The 25,739-nt window shown below is 47.4% G+C and overlaps 1 protein-coding gene across 2 annotated transcripts in view; it reads right to left on the bottom strand.

Moving 5' to 3' along the window:
* CAMLG (calcium modulating ligand) overlaps nt 1–25,739 on the bottom strand; it is a 207,286-nt gene that overhangs the window by 50,837 nt on the left and 130,710 nt on the right. The window contains exon 4 of one of the 2 annotated variants that reach the window (XR_011304517.1): nt 9,399–9,495. The exons of the other annotated variant lie outside the window; for it this stretch is intronic. The gene's annotated coding sequence lies outside the window, so the exon portion shown is untranslated. The remainder of the gene's footprint in view (nt 1–9,398; nt 9,496–25,739) is intronic. 2 annotated transcript variants of the gene reach the window in all.

Below are 25,739 nucleotides of genomic sequence, written 5' to 3'. Positions count from 1 at the left end.
AAGCAGCCTGAATGACTGCAAAAAGGGGTTGGTTTAGCGAACTGAATTGGCAAATGCACAGCATTGATGGAGTTGCTTGCCGCATGAGATGGCCCCGAAGCATATGTGGATCATTGAAGTTGAAGGAAAACAGAATGGCTATTATCAACATGGCTGACTTTGAGGGAGGGGTGGGCCTTGGGGTAGGCAGCGGTAGGGAGTACAGGAACAGTGCATAAAGCCACACATACCTACCTTTAATGTTCAGACATGTGACAACACACAAACTAATACAAAGGGAGCCTGAACAATCTACAGAGGAGGAGACAAGTGTTCTGCTCCCATCTCTCCATCTGCACCTAGCACCCTCGCCCATAGGCCAGGAACTTTAAAATGGCTGGGCATAAGCTGGAACAGGAAAGTCAAGCTTGCCAAAGACAGGGCTTCACGTGCAACAGTGCTATTAGTGTAAACCTGAGAGCCCTCTACCTCAGCAGGCAGATTGTCAAAAGCATCACGCATTCCCAGTGCCATAATACCGTCAGTGTATTGCTGGTGTGTCTACAGCACTCCTTGTCAGTCTTGTAGATGTACTGCAAAACATTTCTTTTAAATAACCCTTAAAAATATATATATATTTTTTTAAAAAGGGACAGCACACCAACATCTGCAGTGCCTTCTTCTTCCCTGCCCTTACAAAGCAGGCCACAGAAAGCCCCATTAGGCGATCAACAGGCAATACAAGTGGGCACCCTCCAAAACACCCTCGTTGTAACAAAGGAGTACTAGGAGGAATAGCTGTTGTAGACCGACCGACTTAACAGTGCAGGTAACCAGGTCAATAATATCAAGGGGAGCAGATGCAGTTTTTAGATGTAGAACTTTCTTTCAAGTTGATGTTAAAGTTGCTACAACTTCTACAAATCATTTGTCAGCATTTCTCTACAAAAGACATGTCCAACTGTTTGATGGATCTTTTCTCCAGATTATGTGCAACTAAACTGTTACCGATTAAGATAAGGAACTAGAATTTAGAAGTGTGGAATCCTGGAGAGAAATGAAATAACTTCAACTTTGCTTTCCTAAAGTGGTTAACATTGGCATAGAAAAGGCAGAAAAGGCTGGGGTGAGCGGCGTAATGGTTTGGGGCGTAGATATGATACGATATATGATATGGCATTTATAACACGCCTATACACAAGTGTTTCAAGGCGCGTTTGGGGGAACATATTGTATTTATAAAGCGCAAAATAAGACCGAAAAGGCATCTAGGATCCAAGAAGAGGCAGACTGATGAACTGACAGAAAATGTAGAATAAATGCATTTTTTGCGAACCTTATGAAAACAGATCTGTGATATCACAGAGATGGGATGAAGAGAATTCCACTGAGTGGGGGCAGGTAAAGAAAAAGAAAGTATCCCAGCCGACGTCATGCGATAACGCAGGATTCTTAATTAAGTTTGGGAGGCTGAACACAAGAGTAACGGGATGTTAGCCGACTAATTTGGATTGCAAAGTCAGCACACGTCTTATGAATTGCTCGGTGTGCAACACAACATTTTGAAGTTGATTTGACCATTCACTGGCAACCATCAGAGCTGGCGTAGCAAAGATTGAGAGTGAGAGTGTCCGAGCGCCGACAGGTCGTCGGACTGCAAAGTTTTGAAGAATTTGCAGCCGTTGAATTGATATTTCATTTTTATCTCACTCGTACATAAATGTTTGAGCGCAACCAGGCAAGGGAGAACAAAAACAATGATCTTACTAGGCCCAGTGACATTGAGAACGCGCAATTGCAGGGGAGAGGGAAGGGTGAAGGAGGAAAGTGCAGGAGGGAGGGGAAGAAGTGGAAAGTGCTGAGCAAAGGAATAAAAGAAAAACAATAGTGGTAGTGCAGCCAGCAAGTGGCAAGTGCTAGGTTTAAGGCACAGACAGGGGGCGAGGGGGGATCTGATAAGTGCAGATAAGGGGAGGGGGGCTGTAGGGTTACAGATACAGACCTAAGAGCAGGGGTTGCGAGGAGGCAGTGCGGGTGTGTGGCAGGGTGAGCAAGTACCTGAGCCCGAAATCAGAGGGTAACCAGTGCACGATGCCAAGGCAGAACAGAGCAGCAGGAGAGAGGAGGAGCGAAGACAGAAGCAAAGAGGAAGGTCTTGAGGCGCTTCGGGAACCAGAGATGATTCTCCTCAATTTTCAGAGTGGCAAGGAGGCTGTTCCAGAGGGAGGCCTAAACTGAAGACAGATCAAGCCCAAGCTTGTTTCTTTGAGAAACGACTGACCCTGAGGGAATTAAAGGTGAAGGAGCGAACAGCTCGAGAGGGAAGGCATTTACTGAGGGAGAGTTGAAGGTATTTTGGACGCAGGCCCCAGAAAGCCTTGAGGACAATGCAAAGGGTCTTGAATTTAATCTTTGCAGCCAATGAAGAGTTTCCAAGGTTGGAGAGATACGATCAAGAAAGAAAACCGGTTGACCGAAGTAGATCCGATTACAGTAATCCAAGGATCCCATAATGGAACAGGTAACCACCAATGTGCGACATTCGAACAGGAGAAATGTCATAATCTTCCTCAACACCTTCAATTTGGTAAAGCCAGCATTGCATACAGAGGAAATGTGGGCTTCTCTAGAGCCTGACTGTAGAGGTTTCACACCCAGGCTTATAACTGAGTTGCTGGGAGCAGGGCAAGGACCCAAAGAATCTGGCCAGTGATTAGTACTCCAGGCCATATTGGGGTTAGGGGAAACAATCACTAATACCTCGGTGTTGTGCCCATTTAGATTCAGCCAATTTCCTACCATCCAGTCCCCTATTGCAGACAAACAGGTTCACAGTTTGAATAGTGGCTTGGCCATCGGCGAGTCAAAACAAAATAATACCCGTATATCGTCTGCATAAGTGTAAAAGCGCACCTCATGCTCAGCAATGAGGTCAGCCAAAGGACGAAGATAAAGATTATATAGCAGACTGAAAAGGAAGAACCCTGAGGAACACATATGAAAGACGGTGTTAGGGAGAATTCTGTGTGTAGGCTGAATTTCCTAACCTAGTGAGACCCCCAGCAGCTTTGCTGGATTTTTGGGGTTTATTTTTTTCTCCTGCCAAGAGAGACTCTTTTACTCTCACTCTTGGGCATGATTTGAGTGCGTTTCTTTGACTCTAGATGTGTTTAATGGGCTATGGGGTCTTTTACCCCATAGGGTTCCATGTGTTTTTGTGATGTGTGTTACACAGCACCCTCAGTGCAGTAACACAGGGGTGTCATAGTGACCCCCCAGTATAGACTGCATACCCTGGGACTGACTACTGTCTCCCAGGTCATGTAAAGTCACCATTGACTTTACTAGTCTTGAATTCTGAACAGAACCAGTACAAACCATCATATTGTGGACATACTGGCTGGGGCAATTCAATTGCTCCGGGGTCTGTTAGTCGAGGGGGCACGTCTCCGTCCCCCCCTGATCGAGTTTTGGCTGGTGGCAGTGGATACTACTTTTTATATTCAACCGCAAATATTTCTCTATGGGATTTTCCCATTGTTCGAGGATACTATCTTTATTTATTTAATTACGATAGCCTTGAACATACCGCCGGTTTATTTAATTAATATTAATTCTCCGGTTGGTATTTTTTTGCCAAAACTCGGTTCTAAAATGGCGTTTGTGCTCTGTTCTGTGACTCCAACCCAAGTCGAGCCCTTTGTTCCACTTTTTGGCGGGCTTCTCCACAGAAGCCCTCCAAAGTGGTGCCACTGTGTCTGAGGTACTTAGGAGGGGGATTTAGGCACCCTGGACTGAGTTGCCTAGGCAACTCAAGTCGCACTCCGTCCTGATTGGCCCAAGTGGTGAGCCGGCCGGCTCACCACTTAGCATGTTTGAGTGACAGCTAGGCTGAGTGAAGGGGGTTTTCTGCATAAAAGCAGGGCTTTGGGGACTAAGTCGCCACAGGACCTAAGAATCCGACGAGGGAGAAGCTGAGCCAACCTGCCACGACGACACCACCGGTGGAGCCCTGCTGGACCGTCTCACCACTTTTCCCAACAACTGAGGAGATCTCCCGCCGGTTAGTCTTCTTCCTTTGACTGGTGGGGATAACCAGTTTCACCGTCTTTTCGCCTTCCCGACGTATCTCGCGGCCGCCTTGCCTGTGCCAAGCACCCCGGCAACCAGGATACCACGTTTTACCACGACAGCGAATTAAAGGGTACTACCTTTAACTGGAAAACTCCGCAGCTGGGTTCTTCCCTGGCAGTGCAACGACCTTCATCTTTCCTCCAGGTCGAGATCTTCTCTTCCCCTGGACGACGACGAGACTTGCACCCACTACCAGGAACAACTGCCACCGCTGGAGGACCCTTCCCACTTAAGGTACCGTGTCCCGCCTGGCTTCCCTTGCCACCGACTGTACGGGGTAGATTTAGCCCCCGTCTTTCGAACCTGGGCTAGCCTGGGACACCCTGGCTAAACTTTTCTGAGCCTCTCTAAACTCTTTTTGAACTCTCTGCAAGACTTTCTAAGCCTAGTGTAACTGTGATCTTGGGCGCATTTGTGCTCTGCTCCCTCTAAGAGTGGGCCCAGCCTATGGACTTTGGCTCACCAGTGACTTTTGCTCTTCTGCCTTGCTAACAGTGTTCCTAAATCTTAGAGTGGTGTACCTTTCCATATTCTGTCTTTTTCCCTCCCTTTTTCACAAACTTATTGGAGCGCCATCTATAGTTAAGCGCTCCTCTGTATGAAAATAAGTGGTGTTTTACAAAGACTTATCTGATAAGGAATAAGGGTTGTATATATTATACTAGTAACTGTGTTTAGAGTGTTTTACAATAAGAGTGCTGGAGTGTTTCTAACAGTATGTTTAAATAAATAATTATATACTTTGATACCAAAGCTCCGGTCAGTGTTTGTTTGCATTATTGTATCAGAGTGCCAATTGTGTATACTTTGCATACTGCCTAACTCTTCTTGAGGGAAGTCCGACTGCTCAGCCACAGCTACCAGGTAAATCTGGGTGGTACAGACTGCTACCAAGTGGGTTTACTGCTAACACCTGTAGTCCTAAATCTTTTGCAGTGTTCCCTAAGGGAACTGCACAAGTTTCTGCCAAACAGACGGGAAGGAGCAGATTGAAAAGAACAGAGATACTGCAGACGGTATGTGAGAAATGAGGAAAACCACGCAAAATGAGAACCAGATATGCCAGTCTGTTCTGGACGGCAAAGGAGGATGCCATGATCAATGGGCGCAGAGAGGTCGAGGAGAATCAACACTCAGACGCGGTCCTGAAGAATGGCAAGGTCATCCAGGAGAGAGTTCATGACAGACTCGGTGCCCATGAGGGGTCTAACACTGAAAGGAATGCAAGCAATGCTTAGTATCAAGAAATTGAGAGAGTTGTGGGGGGTGAGCGGGTACAAGAGCTTCCATGAGCTTCATAAGAACTGAGAAGAGAAGTATAGGGTGATAGTTAGCAGCTGAAGTCAGATCCAGATGAGGCTTCAGGAGTGGGGTAACAACAGCCGTTTCAAAGGGGCTGGGATCATGCCAGAAGAAAAAGAATGGTGAAGAGCTTCTATGAATAGAGGAATAATTTTCTGAGGAAGAGACTTGGTAACATGAAGAGGAACAGGGTCAGTCGGAGAGGCTGATTTAAGCTTACATAAAGCAGCATTAACTGCCTAGTCAGTAACAGATTAAAACTGGAAAAGGTCAGAAGGGTTCACCAAATTAAAAGACTGTACCAATTGTGTGTAATTTGAGGTACTCGAACTATTGCTAGAAATAGTTTGCCAGATCTTATGTATCTTCTCGACTAAGAATAAACTAAGTCACATTGGGAGTCACTTCTGAAGGGATTACAAGGACTCATCCAGATCATTGCTGTATAGTGTGGTTGATGAATAGCTAAGTATGTGCTACATAAAGCAAAATACATACAAAGGTAAACCATGAAATGACCCTTCCATTGTACTAATGGATGAATAGCTTGTTTAAGAGGCCAGTTTCTATTCATAACTCCTTACAGCCAGCCTCCCCTGGAAATAAATATACCCCATGCAAGAAAGACAGGAAAGACACAGGCAGCTGGCTGGGAACATCGGGTTTACCCCGTCTCACAGGCTGTAAAAGAAAATATTCCTGCATTTCTGCATCCATCATGGTTTTATAGATTTTAAAATATTCCACCAGTTATGTTCTAATATGTACCTTATAATGCAATTGGTCACATTTCTACAAAGTGTACTGACCCTTTTTATTGGATCTAAAAACTTCCTGAAACACATGATCATTTTTTGTCACACTGACCTCATTTATGCTAATCATCATGACTGGTTGTTTTTCCAAATTTCACTAAACCACAAGATATATTTCACAACCTTAAAACATGAAAAATCAGGTTTTGGAAATTAAGCATTGCTTCAGATATAGCACACTGTGTCCAAGACACAGGGCCTAATTAGAAGTTTGCCGGTACTGTAGTTACCGGACTGGGAAACTATGAGTTCTGCTCGCGGGTGCCTTTTCGCCTGCCAGGTCGGACCAGGCGGGTGGACCGGCACCTGCGAGCAGAGCACACTGATGCACCGGCACCATTCTGAATGGTGCCGGCGCATCCGGCCTGCCCATTCCCTTTGAGCCCTATGTGGTTCAAATGGTAATAGGGAGCATTTTTTACCGGCGCCCAGGAATGGGCAAATACCGGGTGCGGCAGGGGCCGCAATGACCCGGTAATTGCCCATTCCCAGGCGCCAATAAAATTTGCAAGTTCAGCAGCAGCCTGCCGATTTTACCGGCAAGGCTACCGCCGAACTTGTAATGAGGCCCAAAGACTTTCTGCCTAATTTCTTATTGGCTAATCCCCCTGGTCTTTTCTCTGATTTTATGCCAGCTTCATTTGTAAGCAACACCGTTAAAAACCATGTATTCTGCCATTTAAACTGCTGAATCACGGCATATTGTCTTCTGCCCAATGCACTCCCTTCCTGAGTTTGCACACAGCATTACATTTTCTGTTTGCTCAACGCTTCTAAATCTTCATGGGGCTTTGAGGCCTGTAGCCATTTATAATACATGATGTGGCTTTCATTTTGAAAGGAATGAATTCTTTTGCTATTGCTATGGGCCTTATTCCGATATATTTGTCTATGTCTTTTGAGTATGGGTGATATTTCTTATGTCAGGGGGAGCCGTGTTCTATATTTTGTATTTTATGTGCAATGTAAGCATTCCTTTATGGTTTGTGTTTTCTTAAATACATGTGTGCAGTGTCACCTATTTTCTAATGTAACTGCCTATAATAAGGGCAGCCTGGCTGCCTCAATGAACAATACTTCTGACTTCTACAATGTTGGACAGGAGGGCGGGACACATGCCCGAAATGACATTTTCACCTGTGTATTACCAGAGAAAGGGAGGATCTACTGCTCTTCAAGTTGGGTTTAGAGAAAGGGGCGGGGAGTGTCGCAATAAACAGGTTTGGAAATGTGCGTCTCAGGAGAAATAGTGGATTATTTCACCTCTTTACATGACCTCATCAACACTGCCCCTTGTCGATCTGGTGCCCTTGCAAGCCTCTTCCCATTATCTCAATAATCACATTCTTCAAATCTTGGTCTGTAGGGGCATGTTGTAAAGCATAAAATAAGCAGTGTTGCATAGCAATTTACTATGCAATTGTGTAGGTTTGCTAATTCAACTGACCCTTGAGTAGCACAGCTGGCTATGTAAATCATCCTTGTCAATGAAAACACAGCTCACCCTGGATTCCTCTCTTGCTCTCAGGACACTCCCCACCCTCTTTTCGCTGTTCACTGCAAGTTCAAAGGGGCTAGTAAAGAGAGTGCAGCAGTATTCAGGTCTACAATTAAAGTGCCTGTGTGGGTGTGCTAGCCAAGAAAGGTTCTTGCTTTTTCAAATAATTGCAAGCCAAAAGTAATCCAATGTGATACTTTTATTAAGCCAACTATACTCTGTTTGGCAAAGACCAGTATGTGTTAACATTTTTAAAAAAGTCTTGAAATTCCATTCCAAAAAATGTAAGTTGTTACATAATGCAAAACTACAGTATTGCTACTGTAAAACAAAGCATTGTCGCCATGATTTTCAGTAGAATTTATAGTAGTTTAAGAAATGCAAGTATTGTGTTCTTTTTACGATGCCTTTATCCCATTGGTATGGTCTCAAAGCACTGTAGGTAAACGCCTTCGGGGGACCGTATTCCAAAGTTTGGGAAAATGTATATAAAGATTTTAGAATGCGTGTGCGCATTTTAGCCAAGCGAAGTTGGGTAGGGGTGGCCAGGTCCCTACTAGCTACCCATATGGAACTGGCATGTGGATAGGTGCTTTGAAGTAGACAGAAGAGTATGCAAGAGTAGTAGACTCATGTGTCTAGCTAGACCAAATTCTTGTTTTGGTGATAGCAACATTCTAATGGCAGAGGTGTTGTGCAATGTGTCATTGGGTGCGGTGTATGGTTGGAGATGTGTGCGGGTGAAGGGCTTTGCCTTTGGCTATCTTCCGTAAGCATGGAGTGTGATACATGCCCATGTGCTCCGGCTGGCATAATTGGTTTTGTGGATGTGGCATGAACTCTCCGGTGTTCTGCTGGAGATTGTTAGATCATTCTTACGTTCAATGATTACATTGAAGTTCTTTGCTGCTCCGGCCAGCCTTAAGAGGTTGACTAGCTCAAGAGGGTAGGGTTTGTCAGGGTGCTAGAGGGAATAACTATGTTCAGGTGATCTAAACCTTATAGTGTCAATTAGATTTAATTTTGTAGGGGAAGGTGCATCATATGACGAGTGAACACTTAAAAATGTACACGAGCATATGGCCAAATGCTTTCAATTGAAAATCCTTGTTCTGTGACAAGTTGCATATATATCTGTGCAACTGGTCCTCAACCGAGGAACTGGTCCCAAACTCCTTGGCATTCTAGATAATCACCCTGTTGCTTTCTACCAGCTGCCCTGAAAAAGAAGTTAGTAAAATACCATATTCCAGTTAGCTGCCTGCTACGCCTTCCACTCTGCTTGGTCAGTTACTTTCTTTCCGCTTACATAATGTACACACAAAGCTAACTAGATGTGTATGCAAAGTAGTGATCAATATTTCCATTCAGTCTGTACATCTACAGACCTACTGCAATTTGCCTTGAGCGCTCACTTTGGTTGACAATAATGATAGGATTATAAATTAGCACCTGCAGGGAGAGCTGGCCAATCTGGAGTCTGGGAACACAAGTGGAATCCACAAGTGGCTTCTGGCATTTCATGCCGTCAGCTGCACTGCTGGCCGGCTGCACCTCTGCCCAGCCTTCACCCTGTCCTTTGAGGTGGTACCCCAGGCCGAGTCTCCACTGGAGAGGCACTCTCAACCACCCCTCCCCCTCTCCCCCACCTCCCATCCCAACCGACTCACTTGTTCGCCTGCAGGGCCTGGAAATAGCTATTTCCAACTGCGGATATATGGGTAATTTCTTTTAAAGGTCAGGATGACTTACTCCAGGTCAGGTTCCCTTAAAAACAAACAAAACAAGCATCATCAGCCTCCCAGATTGCTGCTTGTCGTGACAATACCAATAAATACTGCTTTCGTGGGTATGCAGTGTTGGAGTGCTGCACTTGGTTTTACATGCCTCAGGGACGTTACTGGCTCTGCCCTCTCTTGAATATGGTATTTAACGCTATATTGAAAACCGTCTACAAAAGACAGAGAAGGGCCATCTTGTCCACCTGAAGTTGGCAACCACCCTGCCCGCTGCAACACCATACTACGTACTTCATCTTCAGCTAGAAATTTACTTTAACATAGTGATCTTTTTTATTTTATTTATGAAGCTTCTGAACTTCTCCTTACACAGCAAATAAAGGGGCAAGCATACGGGACACTGCACTGTGCAACACAGATTGCACCGAGTTGCACAAACCCTTGCATTGAAAACTTTTCAGAGCCTTTTCATCATATTTATTAATGTCATTTCATGCTGCTAAACCTTACATTAAATGGACACTAATTTCTTTTATGGATTTCTAAACTCTGGCCTGGTGGACAGATGTTTAGAAGGCCACCCTTGTTAGATGAATAGGGGACACATCTGGGAAGATAGCCAGACCAATGCACGGCAGCTTAGGCAGCTGTTAAGGCTAAGTCTCAGGAGGAATGAGGGTGATCAGGGGTCTCCAATGAGCGTACACAGTGTGAAACACCAGGAATTAAAATTAGACAGATGTATACGCAAATATACCATTATAGGCCCAATAACATACATATATACACACATATATACACACATGGGATACATTACTCACCGTAATCGTATTTCTGATGCTTGTATCTGCTTAGATTCACATGCTGTGCATAGGCCGACATCTAGTGGAAGCTGCAGAGTATTACAGTTTGTTTTTCGAAATTCGAAAATGGGCGTCGACACAGGGCGTGCCAGTAATACTATCCCTAGTGTGACGTCCACTGTACCCAAGATCCCTCACGCATCTAGGATCCTCAGATTGTATTTTTTCTGACATGAGGTAGCATGAGGAGTAGCGCGAGTACAGATAATCCAAGCAGATAGACAGAAAGGTGAGACTACAAGCAATCATGTGCCTTCTCTCGGAGGGGAGGAAGGGTGGGTCGCATGTGAATCTAAGCAGATACAAGCATCAGAAATACGATTACAGTGAGTAATGTATCCCTTCTGAGGCTTGTGGAATCTGCTTAGATCACATGCTGTGCATAGATTAGCGAGCAGTACCAGAAGAAGGAGGTGGGATGTGAGAAGGGTCATGAGCAAATAAGTGTGTTAGAACCGCTTGTCCCACTTGTGTATCTGCCTCGGAATGGGCGTCAATGCAGTAATGCTGAGTAAAAGTGTGAATAGAGCTCCAAGTAGCTGCTTTGCAAATGGTGTCAAGGGGTACATTTGCAATGAAAGCCAGAGTGGCCCCAATGCCTCTAGTAGAGTGGGCCCTTGGCGTAAAAGGCAGAGTCTTTTCAGAGAGTTAGTAACACAGCTGGATACAGTTAATAATCCACTTCGAGATGGCACCTTTAGAGACGTGATCCCCCCTCTCTGCCTGTAGCTACGGAGACAAAACAGTTGATCTGTTTTCCTTAACGGTCTGGTTTTATTTACATAGTAGAGGACCGCCCTACGCACATCTAGGGTGTGTAGTTTCACCTCAGCCGAGCTTTGCGGGTTCTGGAAGAAAGCCGGAAGCTCGATGGACTGGTTTACATGGAATTTAGATATAAAGTTAGGTGAGAACCTAGGGTGTGTGCGTAAAACCAGTTTGTCTTTATGTATAGTAAAGAAGGGATCCTGCACTGACACAGCCTGAATTTCACTGACCCTTCTTATAGAAGTAATAGCTACTAAGAAGGCCGTTTTATAAGTCAGGTGTTTGAGACTGCTTTTATGCATGGGTTCGAAAGGGGGGCCCATGAGCTTGGCTAGCACCACATTAAGGTCCCACCCTTGTGGTGGGTTTGAAATAGGAGGGTGAAGTCTCTTTACTCCTTCCATGAAGGCTTTAACTACTGGTACTTTCCACCACAAAACCTTGCTATGGGAAGTGGTGTAAGCCGAGAGGGCTGCCAGGTGTACTTTCAGCGAGTTAAAAACCAAACCTGCATCTAGCAGGTGGAGCATGTATGTAACAATAGTGGAAGGAGTGCAATCAACTGGGTTGATTTGTCTACTATGGCACCAGATAACGAACCTCTTCCACTTGTCAAAGTAACAGTGCCTTGTGTTTGGTTTCCTAGATTCCTTTAGGATGTCCATACACCTCTGTGGTAAATTGAGGTGTCCAAACTCTATGACCTCAGGAGCCATGCTGCCAGGTTCATTGAGTTGGGTTGCTGGTGCACTGTTTGACCTTGGTGCTGGAACAGTAGGTTGTACCAGGCTGGAAGTTTGATGGGCTCGCACACCGCCATCCTGCGTAGGTGTGGGAACCACGGTTGTCTTGCCCACATGGGAGCAACTAGGACGAGCGTCATCGATTCCCTGTTCATCTTGTTCACCACTTTCCTGATGAGAGGAGTTGGTGGAAAAGCGTACGCAAACATCCCTGACCAGTTCATCAACAGGGTGTTCCCCTGGGAGTCTGGTTGGGGGAACCTGGATGCAAATCCTGGGCATTGTCTGTTTTCGCTTGTGGCGAATAAGTCTATAGTGGGGAAACCCCACTGAGAGAAGAGATCTTCTACGACCTCTCTGTGAAGAACCCATTCGTGTTCCTCTGGGAGGGAGTCTCTGCTCAGAGCATCCGCTAGGGAATTGAGCTCCCCTGGAACATGTTGTGATGACAGGAAGATGTTCCGTCTGAGTGCCCATATCCAGATTTTCTGGGCAAGCTTGGACAGATTTGGCGAGCTAGTCCCTCCTTGCTTGTTCAGGTAGAACATGGCTGCAGTGCTGTCCGTCCGGATTTGCACTGACAGGTTTAGTAGGTGGGGCTCGAACGCCTGAAGCGCTCTGAATACTGCCAGAAGCTCTAGCAGGTTGATGTGGTTCTTGGCCACTGAGTGAGACCAGAGACCCTGAGCTGTGTGGTGGAGATGGTGAGCTCCCCACCCCGTCAGACATGCATCTGTAGTGACTACTGCCTGTACTTCGGGATCGTAAAAGGGTTTCCCCTGTGCGAGATTTTCTCTTGTCCACCAGTGAAGGCTTTGTACCAGTGTTGGCGAAACAACCACTAGATCGTCCCACTGACCACTTGCCTGAGACCACTGTTTCGCCAACCATTCCTGCATGGGACGCATGCGCAGGCGCGTGTGGGGGACCAGGTAAATGCATGACGCCATCATGCCCAGTAAACGCATTGCTTTGCGTACCGTTATTTGTTGACCGGACTGATAATGCGGAATTTGCAGTAGTATATTCCGAATTCTTTCTTCTGAAGCAAAGGTCTACCCCTCCTGGGTATCCAGGATTGCTCCTAGGAATTGTTTTGGAGGTGCTTGGCACCAGGCTTGACTTCTTCTCGTTGATTGAGAAGCCTAACTCGTGGAGGAGGTCGATAGTCCTTTGAATGTTTGTCCTGCAAATTCCTGGGGTTTCCCCCGTTATGAGCCAGTCGTCCAGATAAGGGTACACTGGGATTGCCTCCCTGCATAGGTGTGCAGCCGCCACCGCCAGTACCTTGATGAATACCCTGGGTGCTGAAGCTATCCCCAAGGGCAGTACCTTGAATTGGTAGTGCCGACTGTCCACCTTGAAACGCAAGTACTTTCTGTGCGCTGGGAACATGGAAATATGAAAATAAGCATCTTTCATATCCAAGGTTGCCATGTAATCCCCCTTTTTTAGAAGGGGGATTACCTCTTGTAGTGTGGTCATACGAAATTTTTGGGGCTTGACATACTTGTTGGTAGGCCGTAAGTCCAATACTGGGCGCATTGTCAAATCTTTCTTTGGCACAATGAAGTAAGTTGAATAAATACCCTTGTTTACCTGGTGTCCCGGGACGAGTTCTATCGCGTCCTTTTGTAGAAGAATGGCGATCTCCTTGAGGAGAATCTTCTGATGTTCTAAGGAGTGTACTCTTTGTCGTGGAGGATGGTTCCGGGGACGCTGCAGTAGCTCTATACAATATCCCGTGGATACTGTTGACAGCACCCATCTGTCTGATGTGATCCCTTCCCAAGCCTGGGTGAAGTTTGAAATGCGTCCCCCTACTGGGGTTGCGTGAGAAGGGACCCTGAACTGAGCGTCACTGCTTTGGTGGAGGCGTGCCGCCTCCCTTGCTGGGGCTGCCTCTGCCTTTACCACAACCTCTCCTATTACCTCTGCTGTAACCCTGGGTAGACTGTTGGTTGTTGTTCCACTGTGTACCCTGCCCCTGGGAATAGTTAGATCCTCTCTGGGAATTTTGGCCGGGCGGGCGACGAAAATTACTTTTCCCTCTCTGGTTAGGGGGTTTATTGGTTAACTGGCCAAGGGATTTGAGTGTCTTCCACCGGTTTGTCTAACAATGATGCCTGAGTTTCTGCCTTAAAACCAGACTGCCGTAACCACGCATGTCTCTTGATAACAGTACCTTCTGCTATCAATCTGCCTGCGTTGTCCGCGGCGTCGAAGGTTGCTTTCAAAATGCAACCAGACACGGCTCTACCCTCTGCGGAAATCCGAGCTAGTTGGCCCTTTAACGGTTCAGGAGCAGAGGCTATGAGAGCCGCGACTTCTTCCCACTGATGGCAGTTGTAGCTGGCCAACAGGGTGGTGGAGTTAGCAATCCTTGCTTGATAGGCGGACGTTGAGGCTACCTTCCTGCCGAAACCGTATAGTTTTTTGCTCTCGTTGTCGGGAGGAGCTTCTGACGAAGACAAGGGTGTCCCAGCCCTCTTACGAGTGTTGGTGACAACTAGGGAGTCTGGCTTCAGATGTCCTCTTATATAGAGAGGGTCAGACTGAGCTGCCCTGAAAAGTTTTTCAACCCTGGGATTGACTGCTCTGGTGAGGTTTGGGTTCACCAGGGACGGATCTATTCTACGCTGAATGGATTTAAGGATAGGGATGGTCTGGGCAACAGGCCTCCTTTCTCCCACTAACTTTTCTGCGAAGTCCCTTTCCTCCTGTACACCGTGGGTGTCAATGTGGAAATGTTCTGCTGCGCGAGCGAGAACCTCATTTAGGAGGGGTTGTTTATCGACCGGGGAGTCGGTAACCGGGGCTTCGTTCTCTACCGGGGAATCTACTCTGTATGTTTCCGGGTCATCCTCTTCTTCCTCCTGGTCCTCATCATCCCCATAGTAGCCTGTCCCGGTTTGCTCTTCTATCAACCCAAATTCTTGGTCTTCACAAAAGGAAGCCTCTCCTTGATACCGTGAGTATGGTCTTGCGTAAGGTTGTACCTCGAAGGGTTCGGACCTCATTGGAGTTTCAAACCGGGCCTTCTTACTCGGGGGGGATAGGATCAGTAGAGCCTGAGGGTGTGGCCCCTTGTGGATCATACGAGAGGAAATGTTCTGGATTTTTATCATAAAAATCAGCCAAAGAAGACATTCTTGACATGACCCTATCTATGTCTTCACTGGACCATTTTTTGGAACTGGGAATGACTCTCAGCAAGTCTATGGGATTTATCTTGAGTAGCTTTGCTGGTTGTGGACCTATCAGCAGACCTGGGCTTGTCTGTCTGTTTAGGTGGGGTGGAGTGTTTCACAGCTGTGGAAGAATGTACAGGTAGTTTCTTCTGCTGTTTTCCCCCCTCCCCGTGCGTAGAAAAATGTTTTCCCTGTCCCTTATTGGCTCCGGAGTTTTTCGACGCCTGGCGTCGAGGATCGGGAGAGGTATCCCTGTCGTTCGAGCGTGGGGCCTCGCTGGCTTTAATTGTGGGCTCCAACTCCTGGAGCGCGGCCTGGGGGTGGAAGTCGTCTTCGTCTTCCGACGATCGAACTTCTGTTAGCCTAGGGAGCGAGGCACTCTTGGCAGGAGCGGATGATTGCCTGGAGTCATGCGGCGATCTTGATCGAGAGCGCCCAGAGGACACCGAATCGGACCGTTCTGTCTGTGCCTCTTTCCGAGAACTCGACGTCGTCGAGTCTCGGTTGGACTTAGTGTGTTTAGTGTGTGTAGTATGTGAAGCGCTTGTGTCGCCGGGGGTCTTCCCCATAGCCGCCCTGCCGGACGACCTTCCGAGGTCGGGGACCTGCGCTCGGCTGCCTTTCGACGCCGTAATGCCCTCGCCGTCCGAAAGTACAGCGTCGCTGCCATCGCTGAAGGCGCCCTCCGCTGCCATGGCCGCCTGCCTGGCGTGGTGGGCCCTACGCTTCGTCGAACGGTCCTTAAGTGTCTTAGGTTTAAATTGAAAAGGGGTACCCTCCATACGCACCTTGAGGCAGCGGGCTGTTAAGTGTAGGAAATGTATAAGGTGTACCTATATACCAAGAGTGTAGAGTATGTACCACCCCCCACTCTCCCTACTTGCAGGGCCGAGGCCAGCAGCCTACCAGGCCCGGGCCGAGGCCAGCGGCCTTCCGAGGCCCAAATCCGTCGTGCAGCAGCCGACGGTCGGTTTCTTCTCCAGCCGGCGTCGAGTGTCGACGTTCGACGTTGGGGTGGGAAAGGATGTCAATAGAATATTATTTTAAATTTTAGCAAAAGTATGGCTAAGGCCAGGGGACTCCGCAAAATGCTTCCGACCAGTATGGCGGAAAAAAACAATCTGAGGATCCTAGACGCGTGAGGGATCTTGGGTACAGTGGACGTCACACTAGGGATAGTATTACTGGCACGCCCTGTGTCGACGCCCATTTTCCAGTTTCGAAAAACAAACTGTAATACTCCGCAGCTTCCACTAGATGTCGGCCTATGCACAGCATGTGATCTAAGCAGATTCCACAAGCCTCAGAAATATATATACACATACGCACACATACAGACATATATATATATATATACATACACATATACATATACATATAATACATTACTCACTGTAATCTTATTTCGGATGCTTCCATCTGCTTAAATTCACATGCTGTGCATAGGCCGACAGCTAGTGGAAGCTGCAGAGTATTAGTTTGTTTTTTCGAAACTCGAAAAGGGGCGAACTAGGGCGTGCCAGTAATACTATCCCTAGTTTGCCGTCCACTGTACCCATGATCCCTCACGCATGTAGGACCCTCAGATTGTATTGTTTTCTGACATGAGGTAGCATGAGTAGCGCGAGTACAGAGTATCCAAGTAGATAAGATGGATAAGACTACAAGCATTCATGCACCTTCTCTCAGAGGGGAAGGAAGGGCGGGCGCATGTGAATCTAAGCAGATACAAGCATCAGAAATACAATTACGTTGAGTAATGTATCCCTTCTGAGGCCTGCGGAATCTGCTTAGATCATATGCTGTGCATAGATTAGCGAGCAGTGTTAGGAGGTGGGATGTGAGAAGGGTCATGAGCGAACAAATGTCTTAGAGCCACTTGAGTATCTGTCTTGGAATGAGTGTCAATGCAGTAGTGCCGAGTAAAGGTGTGAATAGAGCTCCATGTAGTTGCTTTGCAAATGGTGTCAAGGGGTACATTTGCAATGAAAGCCAGAGTGGCCCCAGTACCTCTTGTAGAGTGGGCCCTTGGCGTAAAAGTTAAGAGTTTTATCTGAAAGGGAGTAGCACAGTTGGATACATCCGACTATCCATTTAGAGATGGCACCTTTAGAGACCCGATCTCCTTCTCTGCCTAGAGCTACGGAGACGAACAGTTATCTGTCGGTCTTAGCGGTCTGGTCTTGTCTACATAGTAGAGGACCGCTCTCCTTACATTTAGTGTGTGGAGTTTCACCTCAGCAGAGCTTTTGGATTCTTGGAAGAAGGCCGGTAGCTCAATGGACTGGTTAACATGGAATGTTGAAATAAATTTAGGTGAAAACCTAGGGTGAGTGCATAAAACCAATTTATCCTTATGAACAGTAAATAAAGGATCCTGCACTGAGAGCTTGAATTTCACTGACCCTTCTTATGATGTAATGGCTACTAAGAAGGCAATTTTATGAGTCGGGTGTTTGAGACTAGCTTTATGCATGGGTTCAAAGGGAGGGCCCATGAGTTTAGCAAGCACCACATTAAGGTCCCAACCTGGTGGTGTGTTAGAAATTCGAGGGTTTGTTAGAAATTCGAGGGTGGAGTCTCTTTAACCCTTCCATAAAGGCCTTGACAACTGGCACTTTCCACCATGACACCTTGTTATGAGAGGTGGTGTAGGCTGATAGCGCTGCCGGGTGTACCTTGAGTGAATACTAACCCTGCATCCAGTAGGTGGAGCATATAGGTGACAATATTGGAAGGAGTACAATCAATTGGGTTGATTTGTTTATTCTGACACCAAATAACAAATCTTTTCCACTTATCAAAGTAACACTGCCTTGTGTTAGGTTTTCTTTACTCTTAAGATATCCATACATCTCTGGGGTAAATTGAGATGGCCGAACTCTAGGACTTGAGGAGCCATGCTGCCAAGTTCATCGAGTTGGGTTGAGGATGCACTGTTTGTCCTTCGTGCTGGTAGAGTAGGTTGCACCAGCCCGGGAGTCTGATGGGGGTCGCACACCGCCAGTTTGCGTAGGTGTGGAAACCATGGTTGTCTCGCCCACATAAGGGCAACTAGGATGAGCGTCATCGATTCCCTGTGTATCTTGTTGACCACCTTCCTCATCAGAGGGGTTGGTGGAAAAGCGCAGGCAAACATCCATGACTAATTCATCCATAGAGAGTTCCCTTTAGAGCCTGGCTGGGGGAACCTGCATGCGAAGTCTGGGCATTGCCTGTTTTCGCCTGTGGCGAATAGATCTATAGTGGGGAAACCCCACTGAGAGAAGAGATCTTCTACGACTTCTTCGTGTAGTCGCCATTCGTGTTCCTCTGGGAGGGGATCTCTGCTCAGAGCGTCTGCTAGTGAATTGAGATCCGCTGGAATATGTTGGGAGGACAGGTAAATCTTCAGTCTTGAGTACCCATTTCCAAATTTTCTGGGCAAGCTTGGATAGATTTGGCGAACAAGTGCCCCCTTGTTTGTTTCAGTAAAACATCACCGTCGTGCTGTCTGTTAGGATTTGCACTGACCGGTGGATAAGAGGGGTTTGAAAGCCAGAACCGCTCTGGAGAATGCCAGAAGTTCTAGCAGATTGATGTGGTTCTGAGACACTGTGTGAGACCAGACCCGGAGCTGTGTGGTGAAGGTAGTGAGCTCCCCACCCTGTCAGGGAGGCATCTGTTGCGACGATGGCTTGTATCTCTGGATAATAAAAGGGTTTCCCCTTTGTAAGATTCTCCATTGTCCACCAGCGAAGACTTTGTACTGGTGTTGGTGAAACGACCACAAGATCGTCCCACTGACCACTTGCTTGAGACCACTGTTTCGCCAACCATTCCTCCATGGGTCGCAGGCGCAGGTGGGGAACCAGGTAAATGCAAGATGGCGACTGGACAGATATTGAGGAATTTGCAGCAACAGATTTCTCTCTTTTCTCTGATGGAAAGGCCAACCCCTCGTGGGTGTTTAGGACAGCTCTTAGGAACTGTTTTGAGGTGCTTGGCACCAGGCTAGATTTATTCTCGTTTATTGAGAAGCCCAATTGGAAGAGGAGGTTGATTGTTCTTTGAATGTTTAGCCTGCAAATTACGGGGGTTTCCCCTGTGATGAGCCAGACGTCCAGGTAAGGATACACTGGGATTGCCTCCCTGCGTAGGTGCGCCGCCACCACCGCCAGTACCTTGGTGAATACCCTTGGAGCCGAGGCTATTCCAAAGGGCAGCACCTTGAACTGGTAGCGCTGGCTGTCTATCTTGAAACACAAGAATCTTCTGTGCGCTGGGAACATGGAAATATGAAAATCAGCATCTTTCATATCCAATGTTGCCAAGTAATCCCCCCTTTTTAGTAGGGGGATTACCTCTTGGAGTCTAGTCATGCAGAATTTTTGTGGCTTGACATACTTGTTTGCAGGGCGCAAGTTTAATACTGGGCGCATCGTTGGATCATTTATTGGCACAAGGAAGTAGGTTGAATAAATACCCTTGTTTACCTGGTTGCCTGGGAAGAGTTCTATTGCGTCCTTTGCAAATAGAATGGCGATCTCCTCGAGGAGGATTTTCTGGTGCTCCAAGGAGTGTACTTTGTCTTGGAGGATGGTTGCGGGGGCGTTCTAGTAGTTCTATACAGTATCCTGCGGACTGCACCCGTCTCTCCGAAGTGATCCCTTCCCATGCTTGGGTGAAGGTCGAAATGCGCCCCCCTACTGGGGATGCATGGGAAGGGACCCGGAGCCGAACGTCACTTTTTATTGGGTGGCGTACCACCTCTACCGGGCTGCCTCTACCCCTAGTGCGGCCCCTGCGTTGACCTCTGGTGAAACCCTGTGTAGCCTGGGATTGATTGTTGCCCCATGAGGTTCCTTGATTTTGATAATAGTTGGAACCCCTCTGGGAGTTTTGGCCGCAAAAGCGAGGAAAATTATTATTTCCCCTTTGACCTGAGGGCTTGTCAGTTGGCCGAGAGATTTTAACATCTCGTATTTGTCCTTAACCGTCTTTAGTGCCTCTTCCACTGCTTTCCCAAATAGAAAGTTCGGTTCTACCTGCATGTCTACGAGGGTGGCTTGGGTCTCGGACTTGAAACCCAGACTGTCTTAGCCAAGCATGGCGCTTTATTCCTGTGCCTTCTGCTATTAATCTTCCTGCATTATCTGCTGCATTGAAGTTTGCTTTAAGGATGCATCCAGACACAAATATTCTGTCTGATGCAATTTGGGCCTACTGGCCCTTTAGTGGTTCAAGTGCAGAGGCTATTAGAGCAGCTACTTGTTCCCACTGGTGGCAGTTATAGCTTGCTAGAGTGGTAGTGTTAGCAATACGTGCCTGATATGCTGACGTGGATGCCACCTTCCTCCCCAGAGCATATATCCTCTTGCTCTCTTTATCGGGGGTGCTTCTGAAGAAGCTAGTGGTGTGCCTGCCCTCTTTCGGGTGGTTGTTACTACCATTGAGTCAGGTTTTAACTCACCCTTTATGTACAAGGGATCGGAGGGAGCGGCCCGAAATAATTTTTTTCCCACTCGTGGATTAACTGCACGAGTAAGATTAGGGGTTACCAGCGAGGGATCAATTCTGCGCTGGATTGATTTTAATATGGGGATAGCTTGGGCAATGGCTCTCCTGTCCTCTAGGATTTCTTCTGCGAAATCTCCATCTTCTTGGCCACCCTGTGTGTCTATTTGAAAATGGGCTGCAGCTTTAGCTAGTACCTTATTGAGTAAAGGTTGATTATCAACCAGTGAGTCATTCACTGGGGAGCTTTCGGAATAGGAGAGTCAAGACTGTAGGCTTCCGCCTCATCTTCCTCTTCCCGGTCCTCATCATCATCATCCCCATAGTTATCAACCCCTGTCTGGTCGTCCAGCATCTGTGTTTCTGTCTCCTCACCATATGACTCTGGATGGTAAGGCTGAATTATTAAAGGGTCTGAAACCAATCACTGCGCTGGAGTCTCAGAACAGAGCCTTTTAGTAGGGGGTTGAGAGTCCTTGGATCCCGAAGGGGCAGAGGTAGCTGGTGTATTTTGATAGCTATGGAAATAATTAGGGTCCTTTTCATAGAAGTCTACAAAAAAGGACATCCTTCATTACCCTATCAATGTCCTCTGAGTTCCATTCTTTGGAACTGGGAATAACTCTCTTGCTGTGGTTCCTCATCCATGCCCATATCATGAGGAGAGGGAGGAACAATCTTTCCCTTGGTGACAGAGACCTTGGATTTTGCTAGAAATGTAGGGTCTTTTTGTTTTTACTTTTGAACCTGGCGTCGGCCTATGCACAGCATGTGAATCTAAGCAGATACAAGCATCAGAAATATGATTACGGTAATGTATCATCATATTTCTGATGCTTGTATCTGCTTAGATTCACATGCTGTGCATAGGCCGACATCTAGTGGAAGCTGCGGAGTATTACAGTTGTTTTGGAAACTCGAAAAGGGATGTCGACAGGGCGTGCCAGTAATACTATCCCTAGTGTGACGTACACTGTACCCATGATGCCTCGGATTGTATTTTTCTGACATGAGGTAGCATGAGGTATAGCGCGAGTACAGTTGTATCCAAGCAGATACTTATCAGACAAGCTCATAGGCATCCATGCGCCTTCTCTCCGAGGAGAGGAAGGGTGGGTCGCATGTGAATCTAAACAGATACAAGCATCAGAAATATGATTACGGCGAGTAATGTATCCCTTCTAAGGCTTGTGGAATCTGCTTAGATCACATGATGTGCATAGATAAGCGAGCAGTGGAAGAAGGAGGCGGGATGTGATAAGGTTCATGAGCGAATAAATGTCTTAGAACCACTTGTCCCACTTGTGTATCTGTCTTGGAATGAGTGTCAATGCAGTAGTGGTGAGTGAAAGTATGTACAGAGCTCCATGTAGCTGCCTTGCAAATACTGTCTAATGGGACATTTGCAATGAAAGCCACAGTGGGTCCTGTACCTCTTGTGGAGTGAGCCCTGGGCGTAAAAGGCAGTGTTTTATCCGATAGGGAATAGCACAGTTAGATACATCTGACTATCCACCTAGAGATGGCAATCTTAGAAATGCGGTCACCTTCTCTGCCTGGCGCTATGCAGACAAAACAATTGATCTGTTTTTCTTAGCGGTCTGTTCTTGTCTAGGTAGTAGAGGACCGCTCTCATCACATCTAGTGTGGAGTTTTACCTCAGCTGAGCTGTTGGGTTCCAGGACGAAAGCCGGTAGCTCAAATGACTGGTTTACATGAAATTTGGAGATGAATTTAGGGGACAACCTAGGGCGAGTACGTAAAACCAGCTTGTCTGTGTACAACAAAGAAAGGATGCTGCACTGAAAATGCTTGAATTTTACTAATCCTTCTTATAGAAGCGATAGCCACTAAGAAGGCAGTTTTATAAGTCAGGTGTTTGAGACTAGACTTGTGCATAGACTCACAAGGGGGTCCCATGAGCTTAGCGAGTACCACATTGATATCCAATCTGGCGGCGGGTTAGAAATTGGAGGGTGGAGTCTCTTTACTGCTTCCATGAATGCTTTGATGACGGTACGTTCCACCATGAGATCTTATTATGAGAGGTTGTGTAGGCTGACAAAGCCGCCAGGTGGACTTTTAGGGAGTTGAATACTAACCCCGCATCTACCAAATAGAGCATGCAAGTTAGAATGTGGGACGGAGTACATTCTATGGGGGTTGATTTGTGCTCATTTCCAAATTTGTTGGGCAAGCCTGGACAGATTTTGAGAACGAGTGCCCCCCCTGTTTATGTAAAACAAACATTGCAATTGTGCGGTCTGTAAGGACCTGCACTGACTGGTCCGATAAGAGGGGTTTGAATGCCCGACGCGCTCGCAATACTGCTAGACGTTCCAGCAGATTGATGTGGTTCTGAGCAACCCCGCGAGACCAGAGACCCTGTGCTTTGTGGTGAAGGTAGTGAGCTCCTCATCCTGTTAAGGAGGCGTCTGTTGTGACAACGGCCTGAACCTCTGGGTCATAGAAGGGTTTCCTTTTGTTAGATTCTCTCTCGTCCACCAGCAAAGATTCTGTACTAGTGTTGGCGAAACGACCACTAGATCGTCCCACTGACCACTTGCCTGAGACCACTGTTTCACCAACCACTCATGCATGGGTCGCAAGCGCAGACGCGAGTGGGGAACTGGGTAAATGTAAGACGCCATCATGCCTAGCAAACGCATTGCTTTGCGCACCCTTATTTGGCCACCAGCTTGATATTGAGGAATTTGCAGCAACAAATTTCAAATTCTTTCCTCCGACAGAAAGGCCAACCCCTCTTGTGTATTTAGGACAGCTCCTAGAAACTGTTTCGAGGTGCTTGGCACCAGGCTTGACTTTTTCTCATTGATGGAGAAGCCCAGTTGAAAAAGGAGGTTGATGGTTTTTTGGATGTTTTGTCTGCAAATTAGGGGGAACTCCCCTCTAATGAGCCAGTCGCCCAGGTAAGGGTAAACTGGGATTGCCTCCCTGCGTAGGTACGCTGCCACCACCGCCAGTACCTTGGTGAATACCATTGGAGCCGAGGCTACTGGTAGTGCTGGTTCGCTATCTTGAAATGCAAGAATCTTCTGTGCGCTGGGAACATTGAAATATGAAAATAAGCATCTTTGATATCCAGTCTTGCCATGTAATCCCCCCCTTTTTAATAGGGGGATTACCTCTTGTAGCGTAATCATGCAGAATCTTTGTGGCTTGACATGCTTGTTTGCAGGGCGCAAACCTAATACTGAGCGCATTATGAGATCTTTCTTTGGCACAAGGAAGTAGGTTGAATAAATACCCCGGTTTACCTTGTTGGCCGGGACAACCTCTATGGCGTTCTTTAACAGCAGAGTGCCAATCTCCTCGAGGAGGATCCGCTGGTGTTCCTGAGTGTACTTTTTGCCGTGGAGGGTGGTTGTGGGGGTGCTCGAGTAATTTGATGCAGTAGCCGCCGGATACTGTGGACAGCACCCATCTGTCCGAGGTAATCCCCGCCAATGCATGGGTGAAGTTGGTAATGCGCCCATGGGAGGGAGCCTAAGTGCAACATCACCGTTTGGAAGGTGGAGTACCACCTCTAGCGGGGCTGCCCCTTCCCCACCCATGGTGCAGCCCTCTCGGCTAGCCCTGGGAACACGGATCGGTTATTCCCCCAGGATGAGCTCCGATTCTGGCTATAGCTAGACCCTCTTTGGGAATTTTGGCCCCGAAAGTGGCTGTCATGATCTCTGCTTCCAAAAGATCAGGACTTGCCCGACTCCCTTGGAAGCAGACCCATAACCCCGGTTCCGAGTGCCAGCCAGTCCCAATTGGGACCTTTTGGACCCTGTCCTGGCGCCAGTGGCACCAGGCTCATAAAGATGCCCAGTCCCAGCGCTGGAAGCGCCGGGCTCATAATGCTTGGGTGGACTTACCTGCAGCAGACCATGCTGCTTACTTACCTGCCAGTTGAACCCCTGATCCTCTTCTGTTTGGGACTACTTTTCCTGTTGGGTGGGGCAGGAGCCACTCCCTAGGTTCAGAACACTGGAACTCTTCTGGAAAGCAGGAACTCTTTTCTTACCTAGGCGTGGCTGTGGAAGGAGACACCTAAGCACTACAGGAGGCTATTTAAACCACACCCGATGGATGAATCTTGCTTTGCGTTATTCTGCATTCTCTGCAGCAGAACGCTCATCGTGTCTTCTGCTTCTGATCCTGGGCCTAAGGGAACAAAGGCTTACCATCCTGGAATCCAGTCTTCATCAGCACCTGTAAAGACAAAGAAAGAACAGGTTAGCACTACGGTCTTCAGTGGCAGCGCATCTCTTACCTGGTCCATCGGCTGTCACCAACGCCTCGCGCTGCATTCCGGCATCTGAAAGACAAAGGCTTACCTACTCTTCGCATGCTCCGGAGGTCTTCGCACTGCATTCCGGCATCTGAAAGACAAAAGCTTACCAGCTCTTCGCACGCTCCGGAGACCTTCGGCGCTGCATCCCGCATCTGAAAGACAAAAGAAGGTGCGTTTAAAGACATTGGGCAACTTTATTACTCATGTGCCATTACTCCTTCCCACGCCGAATCCAGTGGGTATTCCAGCACCCTTCAGCTTCTCTAAAGCTCCGAACTTGTACCTGCAAGATAAAAGGGACAGTTAGTGCGCATCGTGAAGCAGGCCACAAGCGCTTACTTACGTGCTTCCAGGCGCTTCTATTCCTCACGCGGGTTCGATCCTCAACTCTCATCAGCCCGCCATCCGCCATCCGCCATCGCCGGAACCCTGCAAAACAAGAGATATCATTACAAAAGACTTTTAAGACATTTGAAGTGCCCAGAACTTACCGTTCGTGCAGTTAACGACGGACAGCAGTCCTCTGAGGTCAAGAGGCCTGCACCCTTATCCAGTGAAGAAACTGGTTACGGCACCCTGCCCCGAGGCAGATGGAGAGCTCGGCGTTCACTTACCTAAGGTGAGGGCGTTAACCTTTGGGGTTCTACAGGAGAAGAGAAAGGGAAGAGGAGAGAGGCACCCAATAACCCCAGTTCATTAATCCCATATTTTCTATCTGCAGACATCTTACTCTTCGAGTCAGACATACAGTGCACAGAGGTCCAGCCCAAAGAGCCAACCGTGTGTTACACATCACCTTTGAAGATACGGCATTCACCCAGTCAAGACCGGCGCCTCTGCGGGAATCAGGTGAGCGTTACAGTGGCGGAAATTACTGCTTCCCCTCTGTCCAGAGGGTTTGTTAGTGA

Source organism: Ambystoma mexicanum, chromosome 3p, assembly GCF_040938575.1.
Source record: "Ambystoma mexicanum isolate Mex_15411 chromosome 3p, UKY_AmexF1_1, whole genome shotgun sequence".
Taxonomy (NCBI): domain Eukaryota; kingdom Metazoa; phylum Chordata; class Amphibia; order Caudata; family Ambystomatidae; genus Ambystoma; species Ambystoma mexicanum.
Note: the sequence above shows the minus strand (reverse complement) of the source record. Positions and strands in the feature narration are given on the sequence as shown.